The sequence below is a fragment of the Alexandromys fortis genome, unplaced genomic scaffold (assembly GCF_014885135.2).
Source record: "Alexandromys fortis isolate MF-2015 unplaced genomic scaffold, M_Fortis_MF-2015_v1.1 scaffold_103, whole genome shotgun sequence".
Lineage (NCBI taxonomy): Eukaryota > Metazoa > Chordata > Mammalia > Rodentia > Cricetidae > Alexandromys > Alexandromys fortis.
The window spans coordinates 629,910-656,312 of NW_026067978.1; the positions used below are offsets into that span (position 1 = coordinate 629,910).

Consider the following 26,403-nt stretch of genomic DNA (forward strand, 5'->3'; position numbering starts at 1 on the left):
GCGCTGCACTGGAACCTGGGTTCCGGGGACGAGGTTTCAGACGGGCAGCACTGCACTGGAACATGGGTTCCAGGGACTGAACTCAGTTTTTCAGGTCCGGCTTGCAACACAAATGCTTTTACCCCTGAGCCATCTCTCCGGCCTGCCATTGATCTCTCTGAGGAGGAGGAGGAGGAGGGGGAGGAGGGGGGGGGGGAGGAGGAGGAGGAGGAGGAGGAGGAGGAGGAGGAGGAGGAGAAACAGGAAGTGACAGAAGAAAGCACAGTGAGCTGGGCATGGTGGCATCTGCCTGTAATCACAGGACTGAGGATGCAGAGGTAGGAGGCTCTCGGACAAGCTTGGATTACACAATGAGACCGTGTCTCAAATATGAAAACAGAACCACACATTTCACAGCCCCATGGCACATCCCTATGGGAGGAACCCCTGGGAATTGAACGTCCCCATCCTTAGTTAGACCCATGGGTTACCAGAGAGGAAACACATGTCATTAGAGGCACCTTCCTGTCAGGGCAACGGAGTGATGGGGACAATAAGAAAGGTTGAGAATGTGGGAGTGGAGTTCACCGGAGATTCAGAGAACCGTGGATTTCTGCAAAGGGGGAGGTGGGAAGTGAAGTCAGAAAGGCCAGTGAGTCCCTGAGCTATAGAGGACGGGGATTTTTGAGTCTCGTGTAAGGATGGGTATGACCAGGACAAGATGGAAGACAGAGGTGCAGGATGGGCAATGGGCAGAGAGGAGAGAGTTCTTTGTGACTCTTGATGGTGGTGTGGGGTCTGAGACAGATCTTCCTAAGAGCAGATGTGGCAGCCAGGCGGTGATGGCCCATGCATTTAATCCCAGTACTAGGGAGGCAGAGACAGGCACCTGTGAATCCAAGGTCAGCCTGGTCTACGAAGTGAGTTCCTGGACAGCCAGGGCTGCACAGAGAAACCCTGTCTCTGAAAACAAACAAACAAACAACACACACACACACACACACACACACACACACACACACGCACAGAGAGGATCTGGCGCCCTCTTCTGGTTCTGTGAGCACCAGGCATGCACATGGTGTATATACATGCTGGCAAAGCACCCATACATACATATAAACAAAAATCCACTGTTGTAAAGAGCCATTAATAAGAAGCCCATTGGCCTTTAGGAAAAACTGCTAAACCATGGATTAACCTTGCCAACAAATGATGCTGGGGAGTTTCTCAGCTCTGGGAGGGGAACAGACCCACACTCTTCCGTCACATGAGCATTTGTGAACTGAAACTATCAATCTTCCTAAATAGGATTCTAAGAACACAAACTATAAAAATCAATAGATTGAATTTCATCAGAATTAAAATCTGGAGCCAGAGGTAGTGGCGCACGCCTTTAATCCCAGCACTTGGGAGGCAGAGGCAGGCGGATCTCTGTAAGTTTGAGGCCAGTCTGGTCTACAGAGTTCTCGGACAGCCAGGACTATTACACAGACAGAGAAGCCCTGTCTTGAAAAAAGTAAACAAAAAAAATTAAAAACTGGGTTGGTGCAATAGCACAGAGGTCAAAACACTTTGCATCAGACCTGGTGACTGGGTTTGATTCCAGGCAACCAGGCCCTCCATAGTGTCCTCTGGCCTTCACATTCGGGGTGTGGCACATGTAACCACCTCACCCTGCTCGGAGGGTAAAGAAATGTAAACATTTTAAGAATTATCCAGAGGATCAGATGCCCTCTTCTGACCTCCCTGGTTACCAGGCATGCACATGGTGCACTCAGGTACAAACATACACCTGAAACATGGATAGGAAGGGCCGGGCATGGTGATGCACGCCTTTGATCCCTGCCCTCAGTGGGCATAGGTAGGCAGAGCTCTGTGAATCTGGAGCCAGCCTGATCTACATAGTGAGTTCCAGGACAGTCAGGGCTATATGGAGAGTCAGTCTCAAAATCAAACAAAGAAACAAAACAAAACAAGATCAATAATGGATAAACACATTTTTTTTTTTTGAGACAGGGTTTCTCTGTAGCTTTGGAGCCTGTCCTGGAACTCCCTTTGTAGACCAGGCTGGCCTCAAACTCACAGAGATCTGCCTGCCTCTGCCTCCCGAGTGCTGGGATTAAAGGCGTGCGCCACCACCGCCCAGATGATAAACACATTTTTTTTAAGCTTCAAAAACTGTTATGGCAATCTAGAATTAATGACCTCTCTCTCTCTCTCTTTCTCTCTTGCTTAGCCATCTCTCCAGCCCCCAAAAACAGTCTTTATAAGATTAAGAAAGTTCTTTCCATTTCTAGTTTGGCAAGAAACTTTTTAAAATTACTTGCCCCTTTCATCCAATCAGTGCTGGACTGTATGTAGGGGCCCTTTTTCTGCCTCCATTAAGATAACCAGCCGAGACTTGTGAAGTCTGTCCTGATCAATTACATAGACTGTGTTTTGATCCTTAACCAAACTTCACATTCCTAGTCTTATTCCTTTTATGTATGGAAAATTCTGTTCATTGAACTTGCTTAGGGATCTCATAGCTGTGCTCATAAACCAGACTGACCTTTAATTCTCCCTTATTGATCTTCAGATTTGGAGGTCAGGGTCAATGTTGACTCCATAAGGTGAGTTAGGGATAATTCCCATCCCTTGGGTGGATCGCCTAAATTTACAGAAAAAGTGCAACCATGGAATGTCTTTCCCTCAAATGTTCAATATAACCCAAAGGTGAAGCATCTGAATTTGTAGTTTTCTTCCTGGGAAGACCTTTTATTTCAAAAATAGGTTTCACGCAACCAAGTTGACTTAAAAAGTGTTGTATAGCCAATGACAACCATGAACTTCTGGTCCTCTAGCCTCCAGTTCCAGAGGCTAGGGTCACAGCCATGTGCCACCACACCTGTTATATGCTGGGCATCAAATCCAGGGCCCCTTACATGCTAGGTAAGCATTCTAACAACTTAGATCTATCTCCAGAATTTTCCTCCTCCCTCCCTCCCTCCCTCCCTCCCTCCCTCCCTTCTTTCTTTCTCCCTTTCTTTCTTTTATTTCTGAGATAAACTCTCATGTAGTCCAGGCTGGTCTCAAACTTCCTATGTAGCTATCACTAGCCTTGAATATAAAAAAGTAATAATTTGGTGTGTATGCACACATGTATACCACAGTGTAAGAGGAGACCGCTCATTTGTTCCTGTCTGCCCAGACCCGAATAATCACACAGAAACTCTATTAATTACAATACTGTTTGGCCTATTAGCTCAGGCTTCTTATTAACTAACTCTTACATCTTAAATTAACCCATTTCTATTAACTGTGTATCGCCACAAGGCTGTGACTTACCAGGTTAGGGTTAGTTCTATTCGGGCATCTTTCTCCTTCAGCAACTACATGGCATCTCTTTGACTCTGCCTATCCTCTCTATATCTCTGTTCAAATTTCTCGCCTGGCTTTACTCTGCTAAGTCATTGGCTGACGCAGCTTTATTCATCAACCAATAAAGCAACACATATACAGAAGGACATCCCACATCACTTCAGTGCACCTGCTAGAGCACTCATGCAGAGGACAGACGACAACCCGCGGGAGAGCCTATGCTCTCTTCCCACCATGCGGGTCTCAGGGATCAAATCTAGGCTTACAGGCAAGAACCTTGCCCATTGAGACACCTTGCAGGCTCTGACCTTGAGTCTTTTATCCCCTGGAGTTCATCTCCCATGTTCTTACATGCTGAGATTATGTGTGTGCCACCATGCCCAGCTACAGAGTCATAATTGCTGTTTGAACCTACAGGATTTATAGGATATTGTGGTTTTCCATGTCTTCAGTGAGTCATTTGATAGGTCATTATTTCTAGGAACTTTTTGTTTCATCTGAGCCTCTCATAAGTGTTGGCATTAAGCTACTCATAATATCCTCTTGGTATCTTGGCTTTATTTTTACTTACACAGTCTGTGTGGCATGGCATTTATGAGAGTGCACATGTATGCACATGCATGTGGAGGCGAGAGGTGGATACTAGGTGTCTTTGTTTCACCCTATACCTTATCATATGTGACGGTTTCTCTCATTAAACCCAGTGCCTGCTGGCCCAGCATCTTGTGGGTGCTGGAGCTCTGAGCTCAGTGTTTACTCAGTGGGCACTTTACCCATAGAGTTGCCTTTTCCCACCCCACTCTCATCATCTTTAGTCTTATGTGAGCGCTCTTGGGATGACCCCTTCTTCATTCCTCATAGTCATTTGTTTTTAATTAATATTCTCATCAGAATTTTATCAATCTGAAGTATTGCTGTGTGTTAATTCTGTGGTCCAGCAATTTTTTTATTTTGTTTTCTTGAAATGAAGTCTCATGCTGTAGCCCAGGTTGTTCCCAAACTCATGACAGTCCTCCCTTGGTCCGCCATGCTGTGAGGACAGTCATGAGCCATCACACTCAGTCTAACAGCATCCTGCATTCGGTACGCCCAGAGTTGTAGGTTCAGTTCTTAGCAGTGATTTATTTTTAAATTGAAGAACAAAGTATAGTAATAAAAAAAATTCTATTGTATGCTTGGCTTTTATTTAATATTTTTTTCTCTTCTACAGCCAGCCGTGGTGGCCCATGCCCATATTCACAGCACTTGGGAGGCAGAAGCAGGGAGATCAGGAGTGCAGAGGCATGCTGGGCCATGCAGCAAGTTTGAGAGTAGCCTAGGCTACAACAGACCCTGTCTCCAAAATAAAAAGGCTGGAGCTGGAGCTCAGTTATTAGAGGGCTTGTCTCCAGTGCACAAAGCCTGGGTTTCGATCCCTAGTGCTGCATAAACACCTGTAGTCCCAGAACTCTCCCTGTGGAGTTTGGAGGATCAGAAGTTCAAAGTCATTCTTGACTATCTAGCAGGTTCAAGGCCATCCTGTACTAGGTGAGCTACATGAGACTCAAAACAACAGCAATAACAGAACCCATTCATCTCCCATTTATATTATTTTATTATTCTAGTTTATTGGAGTAAAATTTTCTTCAGTTTGTCAGTTTTCAGCAATGTTAACTACACATGTAATGCTGTAGATCTTTCTTTCAATTTTACCTTAGCTCAATCCACAGGCATCTACTTATGCATTCATTCATCCATTTATCTGTCTGTCTGTCTATCCATCTATCTTCTATCTATAGGGGATGTTGCGATAGAATCTCACTGTATAATCCTGGCTGACTTGCTGTTCTCCATGAAGCCCAAGCTAGTCTTAAACTTGCCGCAATCCTCCAGCCTCAGCATCTAGAGTGCTAGTATTGTATGTGTATGACACCATACCGGGCATACACTTTGATCTGTAGGATTTTTACTATTATTTAGTCATCTGATAAAGCAATACGAGTTCTTCACTAATTATTTTTTGTTTTGTAGCTATTTCCTTTTAATGTCCTTTTTAAAAAAACAAAACAAAAAAACCGAGAGAGGGTCTCATGTAGCCCAGGCTAGCCTAAAACTCACTGTGTCTGAGGATGACCTCGAGCACCTGATCTTCCTGCCTCCTCTGTGTCTACAGGTGCACACCACTTCACTTTGTTTGTTTTTTTTTTTTTTTGTTCAAGACGTGGTTTCTCTGTGTAATAGACCTAGCTGTTCTGGAACTAGCTCTTATAGACCAGGCTGGCCTCGAACTCACAGAGATCTGCCTGCCTCTGCCTCCTGAGTGCTGGAATTAAAGGTGTGCGCCACCACTCCCTGGCACTTCACTTGGCTTTATGTCGACGTTTTAACGACACTTTGGTGAACAGGACATACTAGTTTATTTTTCAGGGTTAAGGACCATTCAGGGCTAGTGCTCCACCACCAAGCTGCCACCGCAGTCCTTAATTTCACTGTAGCGCAATTTGTGTACTAGTTTTTGCTTTTTAGTCCAAAGGTTCCAAATGAGGGTTCCTGACACAGTGGGCCGGCAATCTTAGGCTAGCCTACATACCTACATATATACATTTGAGTGTGTGTGTGTGTGTGTGTGTGTGTGTGAGAGAGAGAGAGAGAGAGAGAGAGAGAGAGAGAGAGAGAGAGAGAGAGAGAGAGAGAGAGAGAGAGAGAGAGAGGAGAGGAGAGACATGTGTTTAGTTTAATGTACCTCTCTTCTGTTTTGTTTCAGGTGCTCGGGATCAGTCCAGGGCCTCATGCTCATGTGCGCCAGGCAAGCTTTTCCACCTACTCACACAACCAGGTCTCCTATAGTATTTTCCAAAATATTTGTTATTGCTTTTTTTTTTTTTTTGAGACAGGATTTCTCTGCATAGCCCTGACTATCATGGAACTTGCTCTGTAGACCAGGCTAGCCTAGAACTCAGAGATCCGCTTGCCTCTGCCTCTCAAGTGCTGGGATTAAAGGCGTGCGCCATCACCACCCAATTTAAGAACTTTACTTTTTTGGGTGCGCCTATGTGAATAAGAATTGTTTTTCAACATAATTATTCAAGTGTTGCTGAAACTGCAGGAGGAATTGGAAGTGTACTTGACGAAGCTGTGTGTGCATGTGTGTGTATATGTATGTGTGTGTGTATGTATGTATGTTTGTGTGTGCATGTGTGTGTGTATGTATGTATGTGTGTGTGTTTATGTATGTATGTTTGTGTATGTGTGTGTGTGTTGTTTTTAAATGTGCTTGTGTGGGGGGTCTAAGAGTGTGGAGATGCATGCGTGCAGAGGCTGGAGCAGGACTGGGTGTCCTCTGTCACTCTTCACCCTTCTCCCCTGGGAGAGAGTCTCTCATTGAATCTGGTACTCTCTTTTTCAGTTAGGCTGGCAGCCAGAAAACCCCCAGCAGTGCCATTGTCAGTGATTCTACCCTGACACCCCAAACACAGCTCTGTGGCTACAGGCGCACAGGGCCATGCAGAGGACCACATATGACTCTTCCATGGGTGCTGGGAGCCAAGCCCAGGGCCTCCTCATGTTCATGTTGTGAGCTTTTATCTCTGAGCCACTTCACCAGCCCCTGAAGAATCTTGTCAGTGTTGATGTCTCCCCTTTGACCTAACCACTCACTCCAAGGAATCAATCTTAAGGAAATGATTCTCGGGAAATAATGAGTCACTTCTAAGAAACAATGGGAAGGATAGTCATTAAAGCATAATATGTAATAATAAAAAATTTAGGTGAGTTAGATGTACAGTAAAACAAGACATTATATTTAATTAAATACCCCATAACCATCGGGAAATCACCACGTGATCCCAAGTTGCGCACATAAACATCAGCTATTATTTTAATTCACCACACAAGGAAATAGGAACATATTGTTACTTTAAAATCTCATGAAATATGCCCAGCATGATGGTGCATGCAGGATTGTCAAAATGACGTGGAAAAAAAATCTAGGACTCATGCTTCTCATTTTCAAAACTGTCTCAAAGCTACAACACTCAGGCCTGTGAACTCCTGGCACGGGGCTTAGACATACAGAACAATGAAAGAGACACAAGAAAGGACCCCTTGCCAGGTTCTTGACAATGTTGGACCCAAGTTCTCTGGAGGAACAGGACGATGGGATGAGCATCAGATAAGGGGATGGGCTTTGAACCTTTCAGGAGGACCTATGGTGGTTTGCATGAGAACGGCCCCCCACGGGTTCATACTTTTGAATACTTGATCCTCAATTGGTGAAACTGTTTGGGGAAGATTAGGAGGTGTGGCCTTGTTAGAGGAGAGGTGTGTTATGGGGTGGGACAGGCTTTGAGGTTTCAAAGTCCAAGTTTGTCCCAGTTGTCTACCTGCCTGTCTCTCTTGATCTGCAAACTTTGGATCAGATGTGAGCTCTCGGCTACTGCTCCAGCACCCTGCCTGCCTGCATGCTGTAATGCACCCCACATGATGGTCACAGACTCGCCCTCTGAGGCTCTACGTCCCCGAAAAATTCTTCCAAAAAAAACCTCTTCCATAAGTTACCCTGGTCATGATAGCTTATCACAGCAATAAAGAATAACCGAGACAGGTCCCAGTGACAAACTAAGATGTGATTCCATCAAAGTTCACTCTGGGGAACCAAAAAGTTTCTTGTGCTTCCTTACCCAGTATAGGTGAGGGGTTACTTTCAGAGATGGGAACAGCCTACACCCGGTAAGCCTTTACTCAGTAGGCATGAGGGCTTCCCATAGCCACAGAGATGGAGTCCACTTCCCTAGTCTTTCCTGACTATATATTCTAGCCTCTCACTGAGGCTACATGGTTAAGGCAAAATCCATACAACACTTGGCAAGGAGTGTTAGCTACTCAGGGAAAGTTAAGGTAGGTAATCCTTTTACAAGTTGGATGGAACTCATAAGATGAAGGTTACATGGTTCAAGGATAGTCATGCACACCGTTGGCTTATGTAGTCCTGACTGGGTAGTACAACCATGGCCGCCTGCAGGTCAGCTGCATGGGATATGAGGCTGGAGGCCTCAGCTGTCTAAAGTTGGTGCTGAAGGCCTGTGGGATTCCTGGAGGGCAATTGGCCTTCAGTTCATCTTGGAAGGCTGAAGAAGATGGGTTCTGATGGTATGAGGGACAGCCATGGCACCAAGAGCGTAGATGCGCTCCCTAGCAAAGAGCAGATGTGGGCAGGCAACAGCCACTCTGCTTTTCCCTCAGACCTCTGTTTATTTGGGGTGCTGCCAGCCGAAGCTGCTTGCTCTTAGGAGGGTCGTCCCCAAAGGGTTAATATTTCCAGGAACTACCCTCACAAACCCACCTAGAGGTGTCTCTTACTTGATTCCAGGGCCAGTCAAACTGACAGTCAAGATGAACCATATTGGGTTGGATCCAATTACTCCTCTGCTCTGACTCTTGCTTTGTGGAATAAGAAGTATAAACTCTTTTGTTTTATTTTATAATAGCACACAGTTAAGAGACTTTGAACTTCTAGAGCATTGGAATTTGTGTTCCGTGTGCACTTGCACGCACTTGTGTACCCATCTCCGGGAAAATACACATGCTACCCTGTAGTGGTTAGAAAGAAAACACCAGGCTCACAGGGAGTGGTACAATCAGGAGCTGTGACCTTGTTAGAGTAGGTGGAGACTTTGTTGGAGGGAGTGTGTGTCTTTAGGGTCTCAGAGCTCAAACCAGGCCTACTGGCTTACAGTGTTTTCTTTCCTGTTGTCTGCAGATCAAGATGTAGAACTCTCAACTCCTTCTCCAGTACCACGTCTGCCTGCATGCCACCATGCTTCTCACCATGACAATAATGGATTAAACCACTGAACTGTAAGCAAGTCCCAAATAAATGTTTTCCTTTGTAAGAGTTGCTGTGGTCATGGTGTCTCTTCACAGCAATAGAAACTCTAACTAAGACCACTCCCCCTCTTTCACACACACACAGAACCAAAAACCAAACAACAAGAAGAAAGGAAATCAGAGCTGGAGAGAAGGTTCAGCGGTTAAGAGCACTGTCTGCACTTCCAGAAAAGACCTGGATTCAATTCCCAGCACCCATGCGAGAGCTCACAGACATCCATAACTCCAGTTCCAGAGGATCTGATACCATCTGATACCTTTTTCTGGCCTCTGAAGACACCAGGAACACACATACATGCAAGCAAAACACTCATACACTTAACACAACAATTCAAAAAATTAAAAATGAAAATATAAGACAACCGGAAAATGCTTACAAAGTGCCTGTGTGGTAAGAGTCACATCTAAGGTTGTAGTGGTTGCTCGTGTTCATATTCCCAGAACTTGAGAGGCTAAGGCAAGAGGGTGGCCTCAAGTTTGAGGCCAGCCTGGGCTAAAGAGAGATGCTGACATTTCTCCAAAGAAGATATTAACTTACCTAAAGAGGCTTTGGGATACAGCTTAGTGAGTTGTGGGGACCCACAGATGGAAGCCTGTTCCACCTTGAGGTAGTGTTCTTAGCAATATGGGAGGTCTGAATTCAACTCCCAGCACACGTTGGGAGTAAACTCACAAATATCATTAATTATCAGGAAAGCACAAACCATACTGGGATATGACTCCATACACTACGGTGCTGTACGCTAAAGGACAGACAGTAACAAGTGCTGGCAAGGATGTGGAGAAATTAGAACCTTCGTTTACGGCTGCAGGAATGGAAAGTGGCCCGGCTGTACTGGAAAGCAATTAACAGAGGTTAACCACAAACAGTGGTCACGAGTTCCTGTATGGTCCTGCCGTTCCCCTCAGGCACAGGCAAAAGGGCAGTGAAATCCTGTCCACCCAACAGTTTACCCGTGAGCGCTCATAGCAGCAGCACCGAGAATATCCAAAATGTATGAAACATTCCAAACATCCATGACCAGACGAATGGGAAAAGGAAATGGGGTATATCTACATAACAGAATATAAATATCATTCGGCTATGAAAAGAGGTGAATAGTTTTCTTTTCCTTTTCAAAACCGTTTCCTGAGGTGGTGTCTTACTATGTAGTCCAGGCTGGCATACTGACAAACATACTCATAAATATAAATCTTGAAAATTCTACTTCACTTTTTTCATTTTGTAGTAGAGGTTGCTTTGTGTACCCTTGTCTGTCTTAGAATTCCCTTTGTAGACAAGGCTGGCCTTGAACTCACAGAGATCACCTGCCTCTGCCTCTCAAGTGCTAGGATTAAAGGTGTTGCACCACCACCGCCCACCCCACATTTTTATTTTTATTTTAAATGCATTTATTTTGAGGCTGGAGAGATGGCTTAGCAGTGGAGAGTACTTGCTGCTTTTCCAGAGGACTTGCGCTTGGTTCTCAGCACCCATATGGTGGCTCACAATCACCTGTAACTCCAGTTCCAGGGGATCCAGAATCCTGGTCACCTGGCCACCGATGGTTGTGTGCTCCTGTGTGCTCCTCACCACTGATCCATCTAGCTAGCGCTCTAAGCTGTTCTTTTGAAAAGCAGCTATGCCAGGTGAGGTGGCGCACGCCTTTAGTCCTTGCACTTGAGGCCGATCAAGTCTCAAGCCAGCCTGGTCTACAAAGTGAGTTCAAGGCCAGCCAAGGTAACATAGTGATATCCCGACTCACAAAATTGCATCAGGTCGGTCTCTCATGACCTCAGTCAAAGCTACACTGGGCTGGTGGGAAGCGAGAGGCAGGCAAGCAAGGAGGACACAGAGACAGCTCTGGTGGCTGTGCTAACCACGAAGGCAGATGGGGGTGATGGGTAGAAGCAGGGGTGTTTATTGTACCATAAGAGACACCAGGAAATTCCACAGCCTGTCTCACCAGCCCTTTTTCCTGACAATAACCAGACAGGCCAGGCCAGTCCCCTACCTCTGAAATGTAGCCACCTGGAAAAACCACACCCAGCCCGCCTTTGGACACCTTCCCTTCCATGTCCACTCTCACTGACCACTTTCTTCTCAATGCAAGGTAGCCTGGCCAGATTGAAGTTTATGCATTCCAAGAGCAACCTGCAAGTTTGGTGGGGGTGAAGGGAAGCTCTCACTGCTTCTGAAGTCAGTGAGGGGAAGGGGACCCAGCAGGAGCACAGCCCATTTGCCTCATGTCCCTTACTACTTCCCTCTAGTCGCTATGACAGAATCCCGAGCCAAAGCGACCCAAGGAAGAAGGGGTTTATTCCAGCGGCTCAGTTTGCGGGTATGTGGTCCATGATGGAGGACGATAGTGCAAGGCAGTTGGTCACATGGCATCCACAGTCAGGAGGTAGAAAGAGACGCATGCCCAGTACCTCCTTCGTTTTCTACATCTTCACTTCATTCAACCCAGGATAGAGGGCTGCCCGCATTCAAGGTGGGTGGCTGCCTAGTTAGGGCTGGAGAGATGATGGGTCAGTGGGTTAAGAGCACTGGCTGCTCTTCCAGAGGACGTGGGTTCGGTTCCCAGCACCCACACGGCAGCTCACAACTGTCTGAAACTCCAGTTCCAGTGGGTCCAACACCCTCACATAGACATGCATGCAGGAAAACACCAATGCATGTAAAACAAAATAAATAAGTATGTTTAATTTGGCAGCTCACAGTTCCAGAGGGTTAGAGCCCGTGACCATGGTGGTGAGGACCGGTAGCGGACAGGCAGACATGGTGCTGGAGCAGTAGCTCAAAGCTTCTTTTTTCACAAGCATCAGACAGAGCAAGAGGTCTATTTAGGAATGGTGTGGACTCTTGAAACCTCAAACTCCACTCCCAGTGACACAACTCCTCCAACAAGGCCACGCCTCCCCCCAAAAGGCCACGCCTCCTGGTCCTTCCCAGTTTTACCAACTGCAGTTGATGGGGGAGATTCAAGCATTCAAATATATGCGCCTATGGGGGGGGGGTGTCATTCTCATCCAAACCACCTCGGTACGGCTTTTCTCATCCGATAAACCTTCCCGGAAACTTCTAGATACACCCAGGGGTATATCTCTTAGGCGATTCCAAATCCAGTCAAGTTGACAGTGAAGACTGACCACTGCCCCGCCCCCATGGACACACTTACTCACCACCTGCTAAAGTGTCCATTCTGCGGTGCCCTTTCTAGTGCTCTGGTTCCTGGGAGCCCCAGGGATGCTGCAAGGAGACTCAATGTCTTCACTCTCTTTCACCTGATGTTCCTCCTGCCACCTTCTGCCCTCAGCAGGGATGCAGGTCCTCGAAGGTCCATCTAGGCAGAGGGACCCCTGGGCAGTGCAGCCTGGGCTGCCTGACTGAAGCGGTGAAGAGAACCCATTCCCAGAGGTCAGCTTTGGCCCATGCTTCTTGTGGATTTAGATGTGTAGCCTTGTAGGGCCTAGCTTAGGCTACATCTTGGTAGGACAAACTCGGAATTCAGCTTCAAGCCACGGCCCCTGTCATAATCTACAACCTCTGATTAGTATGTATACTGTGCAGGCCACCAGTTCCCCAACAACCAGGACACTCAGGGGCTCAGATGCTGCATTGGGACTGGATCTGGGAAGGAGACTGACTGGGGTCTAGCACCTAGAACTCTTCTGAGTCTATCAAACCTTTTCTTTCTTTCTTTCTTTCTTTCTTTCTTTTCTTTCTTTCTTTCTTTTTTTTTAGACAGGGATTCATGTAGCACAAGTTGGCCTCAAATTCGCTAAGTCGCCAAAGCTGGCCTTCAACTCCTGGTCCCCCCACCCCTGCCTTACTTCTCATGTGCTGGAATCATAGCCACATATCCCCATACTCATCTACCAACCCACTCTTAGCCTTCTGTCAGAGCCATCGGCTTTGCACAGGCTCACCCACCTTGGAGGAGGTAGCCACTGAATCTGGCTTTCTAGGTGCCTACATAAATATACCCACTCACTCCATCTGGGCCAGAGCCAGCAAGTAAGACATGCTTACAAACTGGGGCTTGAACAAGTTCTAAGGATTGGGGTGGAGGGAGACTATTCTAGTTTGCTTCTCTGTTTCTGTGATAAAACAGTGACCAAAAGAAACTTGCAGAGGAAAGGGTTTATTTCGTTTTGCACTTACAGCCCATTATCCAAGGAAACCAAGGCAGGAACCTGAAGGCAGGAACAGAAGCGGAGACCACGGAGGCTACTGCTTACTAGCTTGCTTCCCACATGGCTTGTTCAGCTACATTCCTTATACAGCACAGACCCACTGCCTAAGGATGGCACCACCTGCAGTGGCCTGGCGCCTCCTACATCACCTGCCATCACCACAGTGGGCTAGGACCTCCTACATCACCTGCCTAAGGATGGCACCATCCACAGTGGGCTGGGACCTCCTAGATCACCTGCCTAGGGATGGCATCACCTACAGTGGGCTGGGGCCTCCTACATCACCTGCCTAAGGATGGCATCACCCACAGTGGGCTGAGGCCTTCTACATCACCTGCCTAGGGATGGCATCACCCACGGTAGGCTCGGACCTTCCACATTCATTAGCAATCGCTAACATGCCCCACAGACATGTCCACAAATCACTCTGATGGAGGCACTTCCTCAGCTGAGATGCCCTTTGCCCACGTAGCCTAGGTTGCATTCAGGTGACAGAAACTAACCAGCACAGGGCCTTCTACACTCAGTTCTCTCCTGGAGAGCAAAGATGTTATTTAATGACGAAAATGAAGGCTCCGAGAAAGCCCATAGGGAAAGGTCTGCTGGGGTGGGTCACTTTTGTTTGTTTGTTTGTTTGTTTTTAAGACACTCTCACCTTGTCTCCCTGGCTGGTCTGGAACCCTCTAAGTAGTCCAGGCTGTCCTTGAACTCACAGAGGTTCGTCTGCCTCTGCCTCCCATACCAGTCTCTGACCAGTTTTGTTTTCTGAGACAGATTCAATCGCTGGTGCTGGCCTCAAACTCCTCACATAGCCAGATCTGTAGCTTAGGGATGACTTTGAACTTCTGACCCTCAGACTCTACCTCCCCGATGCTGAGATTGCTGGTTTGGGTCACATGGCCCCCTTCATGCAGTGCTGGGATCGAACCTGGGTTCTCCTGAGGTAAGCATCCTACCAAATGAGGGGCATCCTCAGGTATAGGTCTGTAGAACTGTTTGCCCAGCACACTTTAATGCAGTATCCCCTGGCAGATCTCCCCACAGTAAAGTCCTGCACCTAGTACTGGAGCCCTTGGCCACCCTTTCCTCTCCTCCCACCCGGGGTGGAGTGGGTGGTGGACACACACACTTCTCTCCTCGTTTGACAAGGTACAGTTCTCTGCAAGCCTCCACCTGCGGGGTACAGAGATCTTTAAATAACCACCGGGGACCTCCTCCCCTGCTTCTCCTCACACGGTAGCTTGAATCACCCCGAAAGCTTGCCTTTCCCTCAGCCTCCCTCTCCAGGGCTTTCTCTGCCTTCTGAGTTGCCTCTCTGAGGTCATGGGCACCACAGACCACATTTGGCAAGAACCTATGGGGGCGGGACCGTTTCTTGGAGGGAGCTCTCAGAACCCGAAACCCATTGGTCAGCTTCTCTACCTAGGACTCTCCCTCTGACCGAGGGACTGAGGTGGGGACCGGGGTGGGGCGACAACGCAGCAGCACCCGCGTCTTGGGAGAGGGGGGGAACCGGGTCTGCCTAGGTTTCTGAACTCCATACTATGTAAATGAAAGGTGACTGACGGTTCGTAGAGCGACGCCCTCTCCCATCTCACCTCCCGCGGTGCTCAGTCTCTGCACAACCCCATCCCCATCCCCCCCCCCCCGAAAGGGAGCTGGCTGTTTCCCAAAACTCAGACACATTCTGGCTGGAGCTGGCTGTGGGTCGGGCACCCCAGGGCAGCTGGGCAGGGCGGGGTGTCCTGGAGAGCCGCGGATGGACCTCACACCCAGGCTGGGCCAGGACACCCAGTCCTTGGCTGAGGCCCAAACCGGCTCTGTTTACAGAATCTGTCAGCCTGGTTCCCCTCCCCCACCCACCACTTCCCCTGGAGTCCTGGGGACAGGCGGGGCCAGTGGGAGTTCTAGCCGCCCGCCTCGCCTTCCAGGCTCGGTTAGTCGTCTGCCTCCAGCATCCTTTCTTCTGGCGTCTTTCTCTAACCTGGAGTGGCACGTCCACCCCGGGGCAGGTATATTTCGAGGGGGTTCTGTAGAGAGAGCTCTTGCCCCCGAGGGAAGCTGAGATAAGAGGCGCAGAGATAGGCTCGGTGCCCAGCGGTGCCAGGGAGATTCCCAAGGGCTTCCTGGAATTCGCCAGACAGCCGAGAATGAGGTTTTCGGCTTCCTCCACATCCCAAACCCGTGGCCCCCTAGGAGCATTTCCAGAATTCCTGGAGGCACCTGGCGCAAGTTGGATGTAGCCTGGAGGATAGACTCCGGATTTCCAGGACTACGAAGTCCAGAGATGAGGATACCAGGCGAGCCCGCACGGTGACTCAGCTGCCGCCAGCAGTAAGGAAGTTCTGCGTGGGGAGGGGGGGGGGGGGGGGGGGGGGGGGTGGACACCCAGTCCCCGTCCCCCCCCCCCCCCCCCCCCCCCCCCCCCCCCCGCCTCTCCGAGAAGACCGGCCCACCACGCCCAGCTTCTCAGAGGAGCCTGCAAGTCCCAAGGGTTTTCCCTTCTCTGTGTCAAGTTACTGACTAAGGCTGGCATTTGCTTAGAGCAGTAAACTGAGGCACAAAGAGGCCAAGTTACTGAGTGGCTGGACTGCAGCTTCCAAGCAAGCAACCCCTCTTCAACTTTGTCTGTCTCAAGTCACACTCAGCTATATGACAGTGGGTGATCCCAATGTTATCTTCCTAAGGCAAAACCAGGAACCTAGAGATCCTCGGGCCTGGAGACGAACTCTATACAAAAATATATCCTTTTCCACCAATGTAGTGGCCCATGACTTTGATCCCAGCACTCGGGAGGCAAAGGCAAGCGGATCTCTGAGTTCGAGCCCAGCCTGGTCTACAGAGTGAGTTCCAAAACAGCCAGTGCTACATAGAGAAGCCCTGTCTTGAAAAACAGAAACAAACCCAAAACTACACACACACACACACACACACACACACACACACACACACACAGAGTTCCCAAGTCCAGTGGCATTGTTAAGCTTTTGAAGACAGTCTGGCTTGGTGTCAGAAGTGTCCTAGCCTTGAGTTTCCTTGTAACCGCCTCTCTCTAAAGGAGACTCCTGGGTGCTAAGTTGGGTCTCCTGTAGGGAATTAACCACCCTGGAGCCCAGTTCTGTATTGCCCATTGATTGGGTTTTGAGAACTCAGATCTTGATTAGCAATAGGCCCATGCCACTCTGTGACCATTTGCTGTCTCTTACAGGTGTGGGGTCAAGACCAGGGCAGTGCCACAGAGAGGCAGTGTTGCCTAGACAGCTAGTCCAGGCCTTTCATCCCAGCACTTGGTAGGCAGAAGTAGGTAGATAGCTGTGAGTTTGAGGCTAGCCTGGTCTACATAGTGAGTTGAGAGGAGAGAGAGAGAGAGAGAGAGAGAGACTGAAATCCAAAATGTCAGGAAGCAAAAAACAATGGTATAGAAAGAGGTGGTGGTGCACACCTTTAATCCCGGCATTCTGCAGGCAGAGGCAAGGGGATCTCTGTGAGTTCGAGGCCAACCTGGTCTACAGAGCCAATCAAGGACAGCCAGGGCTGTTACACAGAGAAATCCTGCCTCGAAAAACCAAAACCAAACCAAAACAAAACAAAACAAAAAAATCAAAAACCCTAAGATACCCTGTCTTGATAAACAACAAACTAAACAAAGCCACCAATGGCAGTTGTGAGGGAGTGGACAGGGATGAGATGGCCCCTCAGCCCCCCGCCCTCTGTGGTGTTAGCCAAGCAGTGTATGAAGCCTGGCTGTGACAGCTGCCTGGATGGAAACTTTCCCAGGCTCTCCCACTTCCTTCCCCTTTGACCTCTTTCTGCTGAGCCTTGATCTTAACTTCTGGAGACCCACAGGATAACCGGAAAGAGCGCACACTGCATGTGTCTGCTGCACAGCCCTGCCTCAGTGCGTCCCTTGGTCTGTGACCTGCCTTTGCAGAGCTCAGAGGCTCTGACTCATGGGAAAATCTGAGGAAGGGAGGGAAGAGGAAATCTCGAGATGGGACCCTACACTATGGTTGAGTTTGTCTGACCTGGTCTGCGGTCTGGGTTCAAAGGACTTCTCAGAAAAGCATGACCTTGTGCAAAAATCACTTAACCCTCCAGGGCCTCTGCAAAACCAAAGAATTCAAATGCCAAATATCTTTCCTGGAAAGGCATTGGTAGCAGCACTGGGTGACTCTTGTGACCCAACATGATGAGAGCTGGTGCCTTTCACTTGGCCTAGCTTTGTGGGCAAACTGTATTCTTCCCAGTCATTTCAGGAGGAAGCCAGTTCCCAAGACCAGGAAGAGGACCGAAGAGCCACGGGGAGCTGAGCAGGGAGTGTATGGGATGGGTTTCTGGTATGGGGAAAGGCTCAGAACACTAATATATCCCCCTTCTGGGTGCAGGGCATGGTCTTGGGACTTCCCATACACATTGGGTGTCTCTGGAGCCCTGACAATGAAGATCCCAGTTCAGTCTCCAGGCTCTACATCCCTCCCCCCCCCCTTGGAGGCTAGATGGTCATGCTCTTTGCGTCCAGTTCTCAAAGGTCTCCGCCTTTCCTGGATACCTTCCTTCCCTCCTCCTTCAGCTGACCTGTCCAGGGTGACTCTAGCCAACAGGCTTACATCACAACTCTGTTGGGCCTTGTACAGAGAGACCAGAGTCTCTAAGTAATGGCATGGAGGCCCCTAATGATAGGAAAATGCATTGTGGGAAGGGCTTTGCACAGCAAAAGCAAATTGGGAGGGTCCACAGCCCCCACCCCTGCTAAAGTTAAGAAGGGATTCCAGGCATGCTGTGAACTGGGCCTAGATCTGATTCCAAAAGGTTTTGGAGTTGGGAAAGAGACTGCGCTAAGTGTTCAAAGATTCTGGAGGACCCTCAAGGACTTCTCCAAGCCCCTCGCTTGCTCTGCCGTGGCCTTAGCGAGTGTCTCACTGAGGCAACAAACGTCTCTCCATTGTGGAGCCTCACAGTTCAATGGACAGATCTACCCACGGGAGTCTAAGTTAGAAGAGTTGTCACCTGTCACCTCCACTCCTACTTGAGTCTTTCTGTCTGTCTGTCGGTCCATCTATCATTGTTGTTGTTATTATCTTGCACAGAGTTTCATGTACCTCAGCCTGGCCTCAAACCACTAATAGCTGAGAATGGCTGTATTCTTCTGACCCTCTAGCTCCCAGCTCCTCAGTGCTAGGATTTCAGGCATGTGCCTGGTGTATGCTGGGGACCGAACCCAGAATTCTGCGCAGGCTGAGGAAGAGTGTACCAGCTGAGCCGCAGCCCCAGCTTCTGTCAGCCTCCTAGTGCTGGGATTACAGGCACACACCACCTTTGTCTTTCTTTGGGAACAAATCGCTCTCGACTTCAGCGAATCATAATTCCCCCCGAAGAGCAATCTTGAGAATGTCAAGAGGAAATTATTGAATTATCCCAGTTGGCAGAGAAACCTAATTTATAGCAAAGCATTTCTCTTGAAGTTTTAATAGATTTTTTTTCCCCTCCGATGGATTTTAATGCTCAATTGTTTCCTGGGCTTGGAAATTTCGTTGGAAGCACTAACATCGTTTTTCTGTTCTTGATTTATTACCAGCTCCTGGCTTCTGAGTCTGATAGGAAATCCAACGGCCTGGTTTCCCTTACATGTGAGAGGCCCTCAGCCTGTGATCAGCCAGTCTCCATCTCACTTTAAGGCCTAGAGACCTGTCTGCATCTTCTGGGCCTTCCTTGGACCTGGAGGGGGTTCCCTCCTTGAGGGGTTTGCTGGAGTTGAACCTCAAGACCATTTCTGTAGAGATGCCACTAGCCAGAGACATCCTTAGTGGCCTTTGACCTGGCTAGCCCACCCCCCACTTCCCGCTTACCCCCTTCCTCCAAGCCAATCAACAGGTCTGGTGTGCAGGAAGAGAAAGCAGGTGTCACACGAAACACAGGATGGCGGCTGAGTGGCAGTGTCCCTGCTTGGGCCAGTGACAGCTCAGCCTCCTGTTAGCAAAGGAACATTTGTGTTGATGTCTTTGGGGTCCAGTGAAATGGAACCATCTGGAAATGGCACGGGAACAACACAGTAAAGAAGCTGCCTGGAGGTCTCTGCTTATAAAGCCTCCTATAGAAAGATCTGTAGAATCCTCCTTGAGAGATAGGCAGCGGGCTGGGTGCTCAGCTGCCTTATTGATTTACTTAAAATATGTTGATAATAAGTACCACTTACGGCTACTAGAATATGTAAATTTTTTTTAGATTTGCTTACCTTATTTTTGCATTTATTTACTTTATTTGCATTTATACATGTTTTGCCTACATGTATGTGGACACACCACATGTGGGCCTGTGAAGTCAGAAGGTGTCACAGTTGCAGATGGCTGTGAGCTGCCACGTGGGCACTGGGAACTAAACCTCGGTCCTCTACAAGAGCAGCCAATGCTCTTTCCTGCTGAGCCATCTCTCCAGCTCCAGATCCTTAGCTGCCTTTTGAGTGACAGCTGGGAGCTGCTGAGCTTGCAAAAGAAGTGGCGCTTTGGAATGAGTGATAGGTAGCGGGCAGAAATATTTGGGAATAAAACTGACTTCTTTAGTACTTTTGGAATCACGACACCGTTTCTACAGAGGTGACAACCGAGGTCCTGAAAGGGGTGGGAATCTGCACGGCTTTGGCAAGGGGGCCAGAGGGAGACAGAGTCAAGGTCTCAGTCTCTGGGGGTTCTTCGCATCCCCAGTACCATATCCCCCCAATGATCTACCCCCCAAACACCACTGAACTACCCCCACCCCAACGCCATGGCCCCCAATTATCTACTCCCACCCCAACACCAGAGCCCCCCCATGATCTATCCTCACCTCCAGCACATTGGCCCCCAATGATCTACCTCCATCCCCAGAACCGTAGTCCCTGCCCCGCTCACCCCCACCCCCAGTACTACAGCCCCCGCTGACCTACAGCCTCCCCCAGCACCACAGACCCCGCTAGCCTACCCCCACCCCCAGCACCACAGCCCCCACTAACATGCCCCCACCCCCAGCACCACAGCCCCCCCAGCTAACCTACCCCCGCCCCCAGCACCACAGCCCCGCTGACTAGCCATTCTTACTGTCCTTGGGGGCTTGGGTCCCTTGCCAGGATTTCTGAAACACACCCTGGGGCGAGTAATTTCCCTGGGTTTGTGCCTGGCATGAGGATCAGAGCTTCTGCTCTCTGCCTCCCACCTCTGAAAGAATCAGAGGAAGAGCCTATGGAGTCTACGGTGGGGACCTGAGGGAGGCTTCTGATGTAGGAGCAGTCTCCAGAGGTGGGATGAAGGGCCCGTACAGACCTGAAGTGCCTGGGGCAGGAAGCTTCCGCGCTGACTTCTCCAGCCCACGCACCCTGGCACAGGCTGTCTGGATCTGAGTCTGTTGGGCACCAGGAGTTGGCTCCCTTGATAGTGGTCATGCAAGAGGCATGCCTGCCATTCAGGCCTTTGGTCCCAGCCCATCTCTCGCCCCATGATTTCCTCAGCACTGAGCGGACAAGGCAGTGTGCAACAATTACAGCTCCAATTACAGCTGGAAGCGCTCACAGAGCTTTCTTTCTTTTTTGGTTTTGTTTAAGATAGAGTCTCCTGTAGACTCATGCACCCTAGGTAGCCAAGGAATGACCTTGAACTTCTGATTCTTCCGCCTTCATCTCCCGAATCCTGGGATTACAGATGTGTGCCACGGTGCTTTGTCTATTTACTGACAGATCAAACCCAGGACTTCATGTGTGCTGGACAAGTGCTTTACCAACCCAGCCCTCAGCCCTCAGCTTTCTGACAGTAATAGGCACCTACGTGACGATGGGGAAGGTGGGGAAAGCACCCTGGAGATTTCTGGTCTATATGAGGAACTGGTATCACCCTCAGGATCCCTGAAGAGCAAGGACATCAGCCTTGGCCTATCTGGTCTCACCCTTTGGACTCTTCCCACACAGCCCCAGATCTGTCTGCATCTCCACGGTCAGCTCCCCCTCTCGGGACTCTGCAGCAGCCTCTGCACAGGCTGCTTCTCCTCCTGCTTCTTCTCCTTCTCTGATGATTTATTTTATGTGCATTGGTGTTTGCCCGCATGTATGTCTGTGCGAGGTTGTCAGATCCCCCGGCACTGGAGTTACAGACAGTTCCAAGCTTGTCACGTGGGTGCTGGGAATTGAACCTGGAGTCAGTGCTCTTAACCACCGAGCTAGCTTCCTAGCCCTCAAAGTGCCTTCTTTTACCTGACAGCCAGAGTGAGCTTCTCAAAGGGCGAGTCTGGTGGTCTCCATGATGCTGGAAACCTTGGGTGGCATGTCCCTCTTTGGGTAAAGGTCCTGACCCTCTGAGTCCTAGTGCCTGTAGTCATTGCGCTCAGACACAGACCTCATCCTCTGTGCCCCTAATTTGTCTCTTGGGTATTTCACTTCACTATTGATGTTGAGTGTGCTTGAGAGTAACAAATAATTATATAAAGCTAATTGCTTTTCTAGTCCTAATTCTGTCATGGGCTTTTTGGTTTGGGTGGTGGATAAATGCATAAAATATTGCCAATACTGACATCGTTAAATTTAATTCAAAGCTTCACAGCTTCCGTTTCAAATGCCAGTGCTAGCTATGTGCAAATTCACTAAGTTGTACAGAAGTTGGAGTTGGTTAATTTTGGTTTGTTATATTTTCATTTGTTTGCAAGGTTTTTTTTTGTAATAACGTGGTTTTTTTTGTTTGTTTGTTTTCTTTAATTGCAAGCTGAGCCTAGTGATGCATGCCTTTGATCCCAGCACTCAGGAGGCAGAGGCAGGTGAATCTCTGTGAGTTCGAGGCCAGCCTGGTCTGCAAGAACTATTTCCAGGACAGCTAGGGCTGTTACACAGAGAAACCCTGTCTCAAAAGAACATAATAAAACAAAAAGGATTTTTCATTTTCTGAGGAAAGACTAAGAAGGATAAATGTTTTAAACACTCAAATTCTCATTCTGAGATCTCTGATAGAATTAACGGCTAGGGCAGTTATAATGTCAGTTTAATAGCAAAAGGTATCTAGATTCTTCCACAAAGTTATAGCCAACTTGTTAGCTAGGACTCAAATGTGTGAGTCTACTCTTCCTCTTTACAGACATCTGTTATCTGCTCTTTTTCTAAATTTTAATTTCTGTTCCCAGTTTAAACTTATCTCAATAGGCTTCCACTTGGCTGGCAGACGCATCTAAGCATTAGTCGCTGACTACAACCTGCTCTGAATGGTGGCGAGCCCTGGACTTCCTGAAAGCTGATTGGACCAGTCCAGCCAATATGAACGTGAACACCCCCTGTCTCTTCAACAAAGTCTGATGAGTGCCCCATTGCCTAAATGTCCCCCTCCCCACCTTTGGCTAGCCTTTCAACCTGCTTGGGCCCTGATAACAATGCCCCAATGTCAGCTTGAAGTAGTTGTGGAAAGGACCATGTTGTCCCATGCCCCCTGCCCAAAATAAGTTGAAAGGCTGAGACAAGGGGGAACTCTCCGGCATGGGGGACCTATAGTGCCTGTTAATATATTAGGTCCAGAGTTGTCAATGAATAGATTTATCAATTTAAGTAGTTCCATACCTCCTAAAAACCAGGGGCAAGCAGGACCCAAGACTGGGTTCTGTCATCGGTGCTTGTGAAGGGGGAAATGTGGGGGCCAGCCATGATAAGCTAAGTATGGGCTGATCACCCAAAGGAAGTTCTTTATTTCCACCCATTATCACCTGCCAGAGTAGGACTCAGCCATCGATAAATTTAAATGGAGGTCTGAGTCTTAGTAGTTTACCCTAAAGCAATACCTGAACCACAATTGAGATTTCCTGAGCACCACCCAAAAACAGATCATCCAAAGGAAATGCCTAGCATTTCAACTGCTGTAGATAGGATCACCTGCCAGCATACAGTCACCAGGACGCCCCTAGACAAATGTCAGCCAATCAGGGGTCCTAAATCTCAGAAACCCCTCACCCCCACCTTTACTCCTATAAAAACCCAGTTCTAACTGATCTCGGGGCTTTCCACTTATTCCAATATGTTGGACATGAGGAGAGACCGAGTTTGCAAACTTGAATAAAATAAAGGCTCTTGGTTTTTACATACAGGACTCGGTCTCCTTGTTGACTTTTGTGGGGACTTTATGGATTTGGGCATAACATTGCTATTATTATTGTGAGAAGAGAGCGAGACGGCAGACTCACGTGTCCATCTGGACACCATGAGTGCATGGAGGACCACTGCTGGAGTCCAGTTTCTTCTTTCACTGTGGGACTGGGCCTCACACTCAGTCACTCCAGCCTATGTGCACACTTTTGCCTCTGCGCCATCTCAGTTCCTGTCCGTAGCTTCTTCCCTGGGACCCTCCATCTCCCCTCTGCGCCACCTCAGTGCCCGTCTCTAGCTTCTTCACCGGGACCCTCCCATCCCCCTCTTGAGTGTCACTTTATGAGGAGGAGGACAGGCTTAGTGTTATGCGGGAATGTCTTTAATCTTAGAAACAGAATGATCTTTTCAAGGATAGCCTGGTCTATATGATGAGTTCTAGGCCAGCCAGGGCTACATAGTGAAACCTTGTGTAAATAAATAAGGAAGAACATTGAGATGTATTAACTTTTCAGGGTTCTGAGTCCTCTGCTAAATCCACCCCCTTTTATTGTCTACTTGTGTGTGTGTGTTAGGGGGTGTTTTGTCAGGGGAAGCTGTTTGGGGAGTGTATAGGGGGGTGTTTGTGTATGTGGAGGTGTTTGTGTGTGTTGGGGGTGTTTGTGTGTGTGTGTATGGGGTGTTTGTGTGTGGAGGGTACATGTTTGTGTGTGTGTGTTGGTGGGTGTTTGTGTGTGGAGTATTTGTGTGTATGTGTGTGTTTGTGGGGAGGGGTGTTTTTGTGTGGATGGAAGAATGAGTAAGCAGGGAATTTTATAACTCAGGGTCTCACTCTGCACCTCAGGCTGGCTGTGAATCCATGATCCTCTTGCCTTAGCCTGAGTACTGGGATGACATGCGTGTGCCACTACTTCCCACTTTCATATTTTGGGTATGTGTGCATGTGTGTGTGCATATGTGCATGCATGTGTGTGCATGTGTGCATGCATGCCAGGGGGCACATGCTGCACATGTATGCCGAGACCAGAAGACATCATGTGTCTCTCTCTGTGGCTCTCCATTCACTCCCTTGAGACAGGATCTCTCACCAAACTTGGAGCTATTTTTCAGCTGGCTGGCAGCCAACAAGCTCCAGCAACCTCCAGTCTCTGCCTTTTCTCTTTGCCCAGGGCACAGGTAGCCGAGCTCAGCTTTCTGCATGGATGTTGAAGATCCAAATTCATGTTCTCATGACTGTGCAGCATCACTCTCACCCCAGCCCCTCATGTTCCTATTTTTTAAGAAGATATATGTATGAATGTATATATGTATATATGATACATGTGGTGCTTTGAATGAGAATGACCCCCAAAGGCTCATATATTTGAATGATTAGTGACCAGGGAGTGGAACTGTTTGAGAAGGATTAGATTTGGGGGTGTGGACTTGTTGGAGGAAGTGTGTCACTGGGGGTGGGCCTTGAGGTTTCAAAAGCCCATGCCAGTCCGAGTCTCTCTCTCTTTCTCTCTCTCTCTCTCTCTCTCTCTCTCTCTCTCTCTCTCTCTCTCTGCCTACTGCCTGTAGATAAGGATGTAGCTCCCAGCTACTTCTGCAGCATCAAGACTTCCTGCCTACTGCCACACTTCCTGCCATGATATTAATGGACTAATGTCGTAGAATATTATTTTAAAATGTGTTACATTCATTTATGCTGTGGAACATTTGTTTATTGATGCAAAGATGTGTTGTATTCTTTTATGTTGCATTTGTTTAACTCTGTGAAGCTGTGTTACTTTGCCTAGGTAAAAGACCTGATTAGTTGCCGGGCGGTGGTGGCACATGCCTTTAATCCCAGCACTCAGGAGGCAGAGGCAGGAAGATATCTGTGAGTTCGAGGCCAGCCTGGTCTACAGAGCTAGTTCCAGGACAGGCTCCAAAGCCACAGAGAAACCCTGTCTCGAAAAATCAAAAAAAAAAAAAAAAGACCTGATTAGTCTAATAAAGAACTGACTGGTCAATAACTAGGCAGGAGAAGAATAGGCAGGGCTTCCAGGTAGAGAGAATAAACAGAAGGAGAAAGACAGAAGGGAGAGGAGGATGTCAGGGGCCAGCCACCCAGCCATACAACCAAACATGGAATAAGAAGGAAAGCAAAGATAAATGGAAATAGAGAAAGGTAAGAGCCCAGAGACAAAAGGTAGATGGGATAATCTAAGAAAAGCTGACTAGAAGTGAGCCAAGCTAAGCCTAGGCATTCATAAGCAAAAACAAGTCTCCATGTGTTTATTTGGGAGCTGGATAGTAAGCCCCCAAAGAGTAAACAAACAAACCCCACAAAACTACAGAATAACTCTCTGAAGCTGTAAGCAAGCCCCCAGTTAAATGCTTTCTTTCCTAAGAGTCTCCTTGGACATGGTGTCCCCTCACAGCAACAGAACAGTCACTAAGACAACACGTGTGTGTCTGTGTGAGTCTATGCCACACATAGAAGACTGTGTTGGGTGTCCTCCTCTGCAGTTCCCCATTTGTCATTTTCAGGCAGGGCCTCTCTCTGAACTAGGATTTGGGTTTTTTCAGCTAGCCAGAAAGCCCTGGTGATCCTCTTGTCACTGAGGTTCCAGGCATGTAAGCTTGCTACACAGATGCTGGGATCAAACTCTGGTTCTCATAATTTACAGAAAGTATTCATCTGCGGCACCATCTCTCCAGACCCTCACATTCTTTACTGTAAGTCTCCCTATGAGGCTAATAGCCACCATTGAGACAATATGGGGGCTGGGATATAGCTTGGTTGGTAGAGTAATCGCTTAAAACTACCTGACTCTGCCTCCCAAGTGCACCAGGATGCCCCGTTTGCTTTTGGGGTTTTGATGATGATTGACAGTGATGGTAGTCACCTATGCAATTTCACGGAGGACCTGGACTAGCTAAGGTACTTCAGGGCACTGAGTAGCCACAAGGGAAAT

At 48.3% G+C, this 26,403-nt stretch overlaps 1 long non-coding RNA gene across 1 annotated transcript; it reads left to right on the forward strand.

Annotated features, from left to right (window-relative positions):
• Window positions 1–254: 254 nt before the first annotated feature.
• On the forward strand, window positions 255–9,211 carry LOC126510987 (uncharacterized). The gene is made up of 3 exons (XR_007594565.1): window positions 255–317; window positions 6,083–6,154; window positions 9,077–9,211. It is a non-coding gene; the product is annotated as an uncharacterized lncRNA (long non-coding RNA).
• Window positions 9,212–26,403: the final 17,192 nt, after the last annotated feature.